This window comes from Haematobia irritans, chromosome 2 (genome assembly GCF_050003625.1).
Source record: "Haematobia irritans isolate KBUSLIRL chromosome 2, ASM5000362v1, whole genome shotgun sequence".
NCBI classification, from domain to species: Eukaryota; Metazoa; Arthropoda; class Insecta; order Diptera; family Muscidae; genus Haematobia; species Haematobia irritans.
In genome coordinates this window covers 51,246,616-51,258,831 of record NC_134398.1, presented here as the reverse complement: position 1 = coordinate 51,258,831, position 12,216 = coordinate 51,246,616, and the positions used below count along the sequence as shown (strand labels likewise).

General features: G+C 24.7%; 1 protein-coding gene across 3 annotated transcripts in view; it reads right to left on the bottom strand.

The window, feature by feature from the left end:
- Positions 1 to 12,216, bottom strand: part of CdGAPr (GTPase-activating protein CdGAPr) — a 287,380-nt gene that overhangs the window by 84,634 nt on the left and 190,530 nt on the right. The window contains exon 1 of one of the 3 annotated variants that reach the window (XM_075294045.1): positions 4,413 to 4,780. The exons of 1 other annotated variant lie outside the window; for it this stretch is intronic. The gene's annotated coding sequence lies outside the window, so the exon portion shown is untranslated. Of the gene's footprint in view, positions 1 to 4,412; positions 4,781 to 12,216 lie in introns of those variants that run through there. One more of the 3 variants, XM_075294046.1, reaches the window with a different exon arrangement.

Sequence of the window (12,216 nt, the reverse complement as noted above, 5' to 3'; positions counted from 1 at the left end):
CAAAAATGTATTTTTATAGAAAATTTTGTCAAACTGAATTATTTACGTATTTAATCGGCCTTGTTTTGTTTAATATACCACGTATGAAGTGAGAACACGGTGTTAAGAAATTTTACGATACATTGCCATCGGCAAATGTTACCGCAACCCAAGTAATTCGATTGTGAATGACAGTCTTTACACACAAAACATTTTTTTTCTGATTCAATCACCAAATTAATTGATCCAATTAATTTTTTAATTGAAATGTCTTCAATCACGAAAATGATAGCATCAATCACAGTTTTAATTGAGCATAGAAAAAATTCTTGATTGAAAAATTAATTGATTTTTTTCCGCAAATTTCAATTAATTTTTTAATTGATTCAATTAAAAATTTAATTGATGTTGATTGCAAAACTCAATTAATTTATTAATTAAAAAAGGGAACTATTTTTATTACTTTCTGAATTGGCTTAGAGTTTTTATTTGGATTAACAAATGATTGTTCGAAATACATTTTTAATTAAAAATTTAAAAAAAATCAGCACTTTTTTAACTGAATTAGTCTTCCGAATTTAATTAAAAAGTTAATTGTATCAATTAATTTATTAATTGAAAAAATTTTCAACTTCAATTATCTTTTTAATTGGAAATATTTTGGTGATATTTTTTTCTGTGTAGTAAAATTTTCTATGCAATCCATGGTAGAGGTTCGGCCTGGCCGAACTTACGGCCGTATATATTTGTTTAGTTTTACTTTATTTTTTAAATTTTTTTAAGAAAATTTCCCCAGTCCAACGATTTTTTCTTTATTCCAAGTATGTCTCAAAAATGTTGTGGACTAAATGGTTCTTCTAAAACAGAAGAAGTTTTTCGCATACTTCTCAAAAATAGTAAGAATGAATTAGAGCATGGTTACAGTGGGAATAATCTGGCGCCTAAGATTTTTTCTTTTTATACCCTTCACCACTACTGTGGTACAGGGTATAATAAGTTTGTGCATTTGTATGTAACGCCAAGAAGGAGTAATCATAGACCAACCTTTTAGTATACGGATCGGCTTAGAATTAAATTCTGAGTCGATTTAGCGATGTCCGTCTGTCTGTCTGTCCGTCTGTCTGTCTGTCTGTCTGTTGATGTATTTTTGTGTGCAAAGTACAGCTCGCAGTTTTAGTCCGATTGTCCTTAAATTTGGTATAGGGTCCTGTTTCGGCTCAAAGACGATCCCTATTGATTTTGGAAAAAATCGGTTCAGATTCAGATATAGCGCCATATATATATTTCGCCGATCTGGTCATAATTGGCGTGTATATCAACCGATCTTCCTCAAATTCCGTACATCCGAATATTTTATGTGCCTCGAAAAACTTGCAAAATACCAGCCAAATCGGTTCAGATTTGGATATATCTCCCATATATAGCTTTCGCCCGATTTACACTCATATGACCACAGAGGCCAATTTTTTGCTCCGATTTAGTTGAAATTTTTCACAGGGAGTAGAATTAGCATTGTAACTATGCGTGCCAAATTTGGTTGAAATCGGTTCAGATTTAGATATATCTCCCATATATAGCTTTCGCCCGATTTACACTCATATGACCACAGAGGCCAATTTTTAACTCCGATTTAGTTGAAATTTTGCACAGAGAGTAGAATTAGCATTGTTGCTATGCGTGCCAAATTTGGTTGAAATCGGTTCAGATTTAGATATAGCTCCCATATATATGTTTTTCTGATTTCGACAAAAATGGTCAAAATACCAACATTTTCCTTGTTAAATCGCCACTGCTTAGTCGAAAAGTTGTAAAAATGACTCTAATTTTCCTAAACTTCTACATATATATCGAGCGATAAATCATAAATAAACTTTTGCGAAGTTTCCTTAAAATTGCTTCAGATTTAAATGTTTCCCATATTTTTTACTAACATTGTGTTCCACCCTAGTGCATTAGCCGACGTAAATTTTGAGTCTACACAGAAAAAAATATCACCAAAATATTTCCAATTAAAAAGTTAATTGAAGTTGAAAATTTTTTCAATTAATAAATTAATTGATACAATTAAATTTTTAATCATGATAGAAACATTAAGTTAATTAAGTCAATGATTGAAAATTTTTAAATTTTTAATTAAAAAATTAATTGATACAATTAACTTTTTAATCAAATTCGGAAGACTAATTCTGTTAACCCTTTCACTACCGAAATAAACCTAATGTTAAAAACTTTAATTTTTCTTCTGTTTTTACTTGTACTACCAGTATGTAGAACAAAAATTGCCATTTTGAAAACCTACTTCAAGAGCTATATGAGCTTGTTTTGAAAATTTGATTCTTGAATTGTGACCAAGTGGCCTTACGAAAATAAGCGCTATTTGGCCTATAATGTCCTTCAAAGTGTGAGCAAAAATACAAAAAAGAACCCGAAAAAGTGTCAGCTATAGTTTTCGTATGAATTTCCATTTACTAGAAACATACAGTAGAAAAATTGTCTCAAATTTTCGTATTTTTCGTTTATTTCTAAAGAAGTTTACAAAAATGTATTTTGGACCTCACCAATATAGAAAATATTTATAGGTTATTTAGATTAAAGCCTCTACTTTAAAATAACATCGAGAAATAAATCAAAACTAAGTGGAAAAATAGAATTTGGTGTCTTTTTCGAATATCCTTCAAAGCGGACATCGGTAGTGAAAGGGTTAAAAAAGTGCTGATTTTTTTTTTAATTAAAAATGTATTTCAAACAATCATTTGTTAATTCAAATAAAAACTCTAAGCCAATTCAGAAAGTAATTAAAAATAGTTACCTTTTTTAATTAATAAATTAATTGAGTTTTGCAATCAACATCAATTAAATTTTTAATTGAATCAATTAAAAAATTAATTGAAATTTGCTGAAAAAATCAATTAATTTTTTAATCAAGAATTTTTTCTATGTCCAATTAAAACTGTGATTGATACTATAATTTTCGTGATTGAAGACATTTCAATTAAAAAATTAATTGGATCAATTAATTTGGTGATTGAATCAGAAAAATTTTTTTTTGTGTGTATAGATTTTGTAGAAGTCTATCAAATTCTTCCAGATCGAGTGATATTTAAATGTATGTATTTGGGACAAACCTTTATATATAGCCCCAAACACATTTGACGGATGTGATATGGTATCGAAAATTTAGATCTACAAAGTTGTGCAGGGTATAATATAGTCGGCCCCGCCCGACTTTAGACTTTCCTTACTGGTTTTTAGTTCATTTTTTATTTTCGAAAAAGATGCATTTCGTAAATGGTAGTTAAAAATACAAAAATGTCGGAAAATTTTCGTTAATTTAATTAATCTCAAAATTTTGGATACAATTTTGTTCAAATTTCGTACGAGATAGTTCATTTTTATCATAAAGTAGTTAACTTTTTTTCTGTGTTATTAAATTCGGAGCTCATTAGATTAATAGAATTTCGTTACGTTAAACTCAAATTTTTTTACTTTCAATGTTTAATAGGTGGACAAAAGTATTTTAGAATCTATAATGATGGGAATTTTATGTAATTTTTCCTCTTGCTCACTTGCTTTACACTGAACACCTGTATTATATCATTCAAAAGAATTCCTTTCTTCAGATCAAATTGCATAGATAATTTTTTTTATTGTACACTTTCAACATTGGCTGCACTTCAAATTTGATATAAACAAATCCCACGCAATTTGAATGTTTAATTAAATTTTTGGTTTGATATCTATTTTATGCAAATAAACAAATAAAATGATTCTATTATTATTATAAATAATTTTTTTAGTTATTTTTAGCAAAAAATCGTTTTAATATTTTATGTTTCCATAATGAAATATTTATTCATTCCGTATGTGGCCAAAACATTTACATATATTGATTAAACTTTTGGTTTTACATCCTTATTAGGCAAATAAACCAACAAAAAAAGTTTATTATTATAATTATTTTTTTTTTAACTAAAAATCATTTTAATATTTAATGATTCCATATTATTTTTTTTTTGTTTGCTGACACAACACTGTACGATTTATTGAGTTTGTTTACTTTTTAAATTTCTTATTTGTGAGGTAATAAGTTTTTAAGACATTCACATTTAAATTGATTTTTTTTTTAATTAATTTCATACATTTTTTTACTTTAATTTTCTCCACTATTGGATATTGAACTACACCTTATAATCCAATGATACTTTGCAAATAATCAACAAATTTGTATTTATTTTTTGAATATAAGTAAGATTCCTTATAGCAAATCAAAGAAAAATATTCCATATTTTTTTTACATATTTTTATTATTATTCAGACAACTAAATTGTTTTGGCATTTTAAAATAGATCGTTTTCTAAATATTTGTGGTAATATATAATATGTATATATATACAATTAATTATTAAGAAAATAATTGAAAACAACATTCTTACATTTTATTTAAAATGTCTTTTAAGATTTCCTTCAAAGCTTTCATATTTTTTTACATTTTTATGACTGGAATGTGTAACATTCAAAACAAAATTATTTTCATATTTTTTGGTCACATACCGATGATAAAAATTCGTTGTCGACACATTCGATTTTTTATTTCATTTATTTATTTCATAAAATTATGAAAAACAAAATACAATGACATTCACCATGTTTTCTTCACTTTCATATTTTTTTTTTATTTATTTTAATCAATATTTTTTCTTGTTTGTTTTTATTTTCTTCGTTTCAATGCAATGTTTTCCGTATTATTTCCATTTTTTTCAGCCCGCCTTGTGTTACAAATTCTACCGCCTTCTCGTTTCGTTGTTAAAGTATGACTAAAATGTGCGATTTCAGTGAGTGTTGTCTATGGCCCTATAAAAACAAAAATAAAATAAAAAAAATTCTGCTACAGCGGCCACTGTCGCTGCTATCGGTCTCTGTTAAATATTCACTTGTTCATGAAGAGAGAAAAATTAAAAAAAAAGTGTGAGTAAAGAGCTGAGGAGATGCCAAACATATGAAACATACCAAACTACAACAACCTTTGTTTTTGTTATTGGTATGGGGATTTTTTTGGTTTTCTCAAAGACGTTGAGGCTGAAGCTAGAAACAGTGTTGCCAAGTTAAATTAAATTAAATTAAATTAAATTAAATTAAATTAAATTAAATTAAATTAAATTAAATTAAATTAAATTAAATTAAATTAAATAAAATAAAATAAAATAAAATTAAATTAAATTAAATTAAATTAAATTAAATTAAATTAAATTAAATTAAATTAAATTAAATTAAATTAAATTAAATTAAACTAAATTAAATTAAATTAAATTAAATTAAATTAAATTAAATTAAATTAAATTAAATTAAATTAAATTAAATTAAATTAAATTAAATTAAATTAAATTACATTAAATTAAATTAAATTAAATTAAATTAAATTAAATTAAATTAAATTAAATTAAATTAAATTAAATTAAATTAAATTAAATTAAATTAAACTAAATTAAATTAAATTAAATTAAATTAAATTAAATTAAATTAAATTAAATTAAATTAAATTAAATTAAATTAAATTAAATTAAATTAAATTAAATTAAATTAAATTAAATTAAATTAAATTAAATTAAATTAAATTAAATTAAATTAAATTAAATTAAATTAAATTAAATTAAATTAAATTAAATTAAATTAAATTAAATTAAATTAAATTAAATTAAATTAAATTAAATTAAATTAAATTAAATTAAATTAAATTAAATTAAATTAAATTAAATTAAATTAAATTAAATTAAATTAAATTAAATTAAATTAAATTAAATTAAATTAAATTAAATTAAATTAAATTAAATTAAATTAAATTAAATTAAATTAAATTAAATTAAATTAAATTAAATTAAATTAAATTAAATTAAATTAAATTAAATTAAATTAAATTAAATTAAATTAAATTAAATTAAATTAAATTAAATTAAATTAAATTAAATTAAATTAAATTAAATTAAATTAAATTAAATTAAATTAAATTAAATTAAATTAAATTAAATTAAATTAAATTAAATTAAATTAAATTAAATTAAATTAAATTAAATTAAATTAAATTAAATTAAATTAAATTAAATTAAATTAAATTAAATTAAATTAAATTAAATTAAATGAAATGAAATGAAATGAAATGAAATGAAATGAAATGAAATGAAATGAAATGAAATGAAATGAAATGAAATGAAATGAAATGAAATGAAATGAAATGAAATGAAATGAAATGAAATGAAATGAAATGAAATGAAATGAAATGAAATGAAATGAAATGAAATGAAATGAAATGAAATGAAATGAAATGAAATGAAATGAAATGAGGTAAAATAAAATAAAACAAATACCTCTAGAATTCCACTTTCTGACGAATTGGTGAAAACTACGAATTCTAGAAGCCCAAGAAGTAAAATCGAGGGATCAGTCTATATAGGGGCTATACCAAAACATGGACCGATACGGACCATTTTCGACACACCTCTTCATGGTCCTAAGATACGTCTATATTTCTAATTTCCGGGAATATGGATAAAAACTACGGATTCTAGAACTCCAAAATATATCAAAATATGGAAATAAAATTTTGACAAAACTTTCTATAGAAATAAAATTTTGACAAAATTTGCTATAGAAATAAAATTTTTACAACATTTTCTATAGAATTAAATTTTGACAAAATTTTCTAGAAATAAAACTTTGACAAAATTTTCTATAGAAATAAAATGTTGACAAAATTTTCTATAGAAATAAAATTTTGACAACATTTTCTATAGAATCAAATTTTGACAAAATTTTCTATGGAAATAAAATTTTGACAAAATATTCTATAGAAATAAAATTTTGACAAAATTTTCTATATAAATAATATTTTGACAAAATTTTCTATAAAAATAAAATGTTGACAAAATTTTTTATAGAAATAAAATTTTGACAACATTTTCTATAGAATTAAATTTTGACAACATTTTCTATAGAAATAAAACTTTGACAAAATTTTCTATGGAAATAAAATTTTGACAAAATTTTCTATAGAAATAAAATTTTGACAAAATTTTCTATATAAATAATATTTTGACAAAATTTTCTATAAAAATAAAATGTTGACAAAATAAATGTTGACAAAATTTTCTATAGAAATAAAATTTTGACAACATTTTCTATAGAATTAAATTTTGACAAAATTTTCTATAGAAATAAAACTTTGACAAAATTTTCTATGGAAATAAAATTTTGACAAAATTTTCTATAAAAATAAAATTTTGACAAAATGTTCTATAAAAATAAAATGTTGACAAAATTTTCTATGGAAATAGCATTTTGACAAAATTTTCTATAGTAATACAATTTTGACAAAATTTTCTATGAAATAAAATTTTGACAAAATTTTCTATAAAAATAAAATTTTGACAAAATTTTCTATAAAAATAAAATGTTGACAAAATTTTCTATGGAAATACAATTTTGACAACATTTTCTATAGAATTAAATTTTGAAAAAATTTTCTATAGAAATAAAATTTTGACAAAATTTTCTATAGAAATAAAATTTTGACAAAATTTTCTATAGAAATAATATTTTGACAAAATTTTCTATAGAAATAAAATTTTGACAAAATTTTGTATAAAAATAAAATCTAGACAAAATTTTCTATGGAAATAAAATTTTGACAAAATTTTCTATAGTAATAAAATGTTGACAAAATTTTCTATAGAAATAAAATTTTGATAAAATTTTCTATATAAATAATACTTTGACAAAATTTTCTATAAAAGTAAAATTTTGACAAAATTTTCTATAAAAATAAAATGTTGACAAAATTTTCTATGGAAATAACATTTTGACAAAATTTTCTATAGTAATACAATTTTGAGAAAATTTTCTATAGAAATAAAATTTTGACAAAACTTTCTATAGAAATAAAATTTTGACAAAATTTTCTATAGAAATAAAATTTTGACATTTTCTATAGAATTAAATTTTGACAAAATTTTCTATAGAAATAAAACTTTGACAAAATTTTCTATGGAAATAAAATTTTGACAAAATTTTCTATAGAAATAAAATGTTGACAATATTTGCTATAGAAATAAAATTTTGACAAAATTTTCTATAGAAATAAAATTTTGACAAAATTTTCTATAGAAATAAAACTTTGACAAAATTTTCTATGGAAATAAAATTTTGACAAAATTTTCTATAGAAATAAAATTTTGACAAAATTTTCTATAGAAATAAAATTTTGACATTTTCTATAGAATTAAATTTTGAAAAAATGTTCTATAGAAATAAAATTTTGAAAACATTATCTATAGAATTAAATTTTGAAAAAATTTTCTATAGAAATAAAATTTTGACAAAATTTTCTATAGAAATAAAATTTTGACAAAACTTTCTATAGAAATAAAATTTTGACAAAATTTTCTATAGAAATAAAATTTTGACAAAATTTTCTATAGAAATAAAATTTTGACATTTTCTATAGAATTAAATTTTGACAAAATTTTCTATAGAAATAAAACTTTGACAAAATTTTCTATGGAAATAAAATTTTGACAAAATTTTCTATAGAAATAAAATTTTGACAATATTTTCTATATAAATAATATGTATTTTGACAAAATTTTCTATAAAAATAAAATTTTGACAAAATTTTCTATAGAAATAAAATTTTGACAAAATTTTCTATAGAAATACAATTTTGACAAATTTTTCTATAGAAATAAAATGTTTGTAGATTATTTTTGGTTCGAGTGGCAACCATGATTATGAACCGATATGGACGAATTTTTGTGTGATTGGGGATCGGCTATATATAACTATAGACCGATATGCACCAATTTTGGCATGGTTGTTACTAGCGCAATGTACCAAATTACCATCGAATCGGATGAATTTTGCTCCTCCATGATGTTCCGGAGGTCAAATCTGGGCATCGATTTATATGGGGACTATATATAATTATGGATCGATATGGACCAATTTTTCCATGGTTGTTATAGAGCACACGGAAAAAAAGCATGTCCAGTTCCAAAGATTTTGGCTTTACTTTAAAAATATTGGTATTGATTCCGAGCCAAAGAAGCGGAGAATACAAGTAACTATACTTTTAAGACACACTTCCCTTTTAAATTTGGGTTTTGTGTACTTGATTGTAGGAAGCAAATTTTAATTGCTCGCTTTTTCGGCTTTTTTTGTTCATATGCTATCAAAGTCCTTTAAAAACACGTTAACGACAACTTTATTTTCCAAATTCAGACATGACTTCCAGTAGAAATGTTTCAAGTAAAATACGTCTTTAAAATAAAGTGTGGAAAATCATGTTATGTTTCAAGTAAAATACGTATTTAAAATAAAGTGTGGAAAATCATGTCCTATTTTTTAACGATTTTTTGCAAAAGATGCAAAAAGACAATAAATTTAAAGACAATTTCATTAAATTTAAAGAATTTTTCTGAATTATTAAAGTCAAGTTGACCTTAGCACAAACATTTTTTCTTTCATGTTATGATGCCCATTTTTAAGTCAAATCCCTTAATTATAAGGACAATACGACTTCATTGAAAAGTTTGTCGACTTTTGGAAAAGGAAAAAAAAACTTTATGATAGCGAAATGCCTCTTCTATGCCAAGCAAAATTTGCATTCGTATTTTAAAGACATGAAATCTTTGACTTCTGCACATAATTTTTTTCAGTGCATACACTAACAATCTCTTTTTTGTCATTTAAAATTAAATCGCCCTACTCTATTTGATACAAGAGACATTTCTTTATAAAATTATAGTTGAACATTTTCCCCTGTGGGGGGTTTTATTTTTTGCAATTTGTTAACTCTGTGAAAAACAACCACAATTAAAAACGACCACAAATTCGTTGTAAAAGCTCATGTTATTCACACACAAATACTATGAAAAGTAAAAAAAATATATAAAAATTTATTCATAGTTCAGTTTTAGCAAAACATAAATTAAATATGCAGCTCACATAGTAAAATATTACCAATGTAAATGGAAAAATGGATTAACTACAAAAACAAGCAAAAATAGCTCAACTTTTTGAAATTTTAGAAAAAACAAGTATGTACGGCCGAAAGTTCGGCCAGGCCGAAGCTTATGTACCCTCCACCATGGATTGCGTAGAAACTTCTTCTAAACACTGCCATCCACAATCGAATTACTTAAGTTGCGGTAACGCTTGCCGATGGCAAGGTATCTTAAAATCTCCTAACACCGTCTTCTAAATTGTATGTAAGTCCATACGTGGTTATATTAAATCAAAAAAAGATCGATGAAATACGTATATAATTCAGTTTGACAAAATTTTCTATAGAAATAAAATATTCACAAAATTTTCTATAGAAAGAAATTTTTGACAAAATTTTCTACAGAAATAAAATTTTAATAAACTTTTCTATAGAAATAAAATTTTAACAAAATTTTCTATAGAAATAAAATTTTGACAAAATTTTCTATAGAAATAAAAGTTTGACAAAATTTGCTATAGAAATAAAATTTTGTAGATTATTTTTGGCTCGAGTGGCAACCATGATTATGAACCGAATAAATTTTTAACAAATTTTTCTATAGAAATAAAATTTTGACAATGATGAAAATTTGATTATGAACCGAATAAAATTTTAACAAAATTTTCTATAGAAATAAAATGTTGACAAAATTTTCTGTAGAAATAAAACTTTGACAAAATTTTCTATAGAAATAAAATTTTGGTAAATTATTTTTGGCTCGAGTGGCAATCATGATTATGAACCGATATGGACCAATTTGTGTGTGATTGGATGTCGGCTATATATAACTATAGACCGATATGGACCAATTTGGGTATGGTTGTTAGCGGCCATATACTAACACCAAGTTCCAAATTTGAACCGAATCGGATGAATTTTGCTCCTCCAAGAGGCTCCGGAGGTCAAATCTGGAGAACGTTTTATATGGGGGCTATATATAATTATGGACCGATGTGGACTAATTTTTTCATGGTTGTTAGAGACCATATACCAACATTATGTACCAAATTTCAGGCGGATCGGATGAAATTTGCTTTTCTTTGAGGCTCCGCCAGCCAAATCTGGGCATCGGTTTATATGGGGGCTATATATAATTATGGACCGATGTGGACCAATTTTTGCATGGTTGTTAGATACCATATACTAACATCATATACCAAATTTCAGTCGGATCTGATGAAATTGGCTGCTCTTTGAGGCTCCGCAAGCCAAATCTGGGGATCGGTTTATATGGGGGCTATATATAATTATGGACCGATGTGGATCAATTTTTGCGTGGTCATTAGAGACCATATACTAACATCATGTACCAAATTTCAGCCGGATCGGATGAAATTTGTTTCTCTTAGAGGCTCTGCAAGCCAAATCGGGGGATCGGTTTATATGGGGGCTGTATATAATTATGGACCGATGTGAACTAATTTTTGCATGGTTGTTAGAGACCATATACTAACACCATGTACCAAATTTCAGCCGGATCGGATGAAATATGCTTCTGTTAGAGGTTCCACAAGCCAAATCTGGGGATCGGTTTATATGGGGGCTATATATAATTATGGACCGATGTGGATCAATTTTTGCGTGGTTATTAGAGACCATTACCAAATTTCAGCCGAATCGGATGAAATTTGTTTCTCTTAGAGGATTCGCAAGCCATATTTTGGGGGTCTGTTTATATGGGGGCTATACGTAAAAGTGGACCGATATGGCACATTTGCAATAACAACTACTTGTGCCAAATTTCAAGTCGATAGCTTGTTTCGTTCGGAAGTTAGCGTGATTTCAACAGACGGACGGACATGCTCAGATCTACTCAGAATTTCACCACGACCCAGAATATATACACTTTATGGGGTCTTAGAGCAATATTTCGATGTGTTACAAACGGAATGACAAAGTTAATATACCCCCATGGTGGAGGGTATAAAAATCTCAATTTCAGAGCTGTGTATCGACAGCATAAAAACATTTCATATGAGGAAATGAATTACTGCGATGATAATAAAATAAATACCAAATTCAATAACAAAAATGTACGCAAAATTTTTTAAAGATGGACTTAGTCATTTGCTAACCATAAAGGGCCCACACAAAAACGAATTAAAAGACATCTCATAGCTTCTTTTTGGATGATACTTCAGTATTTTGTATGTGACACTTTATCATTATAACAAAAGCCATACGTCCGCGTTGGTGTTCGCTTC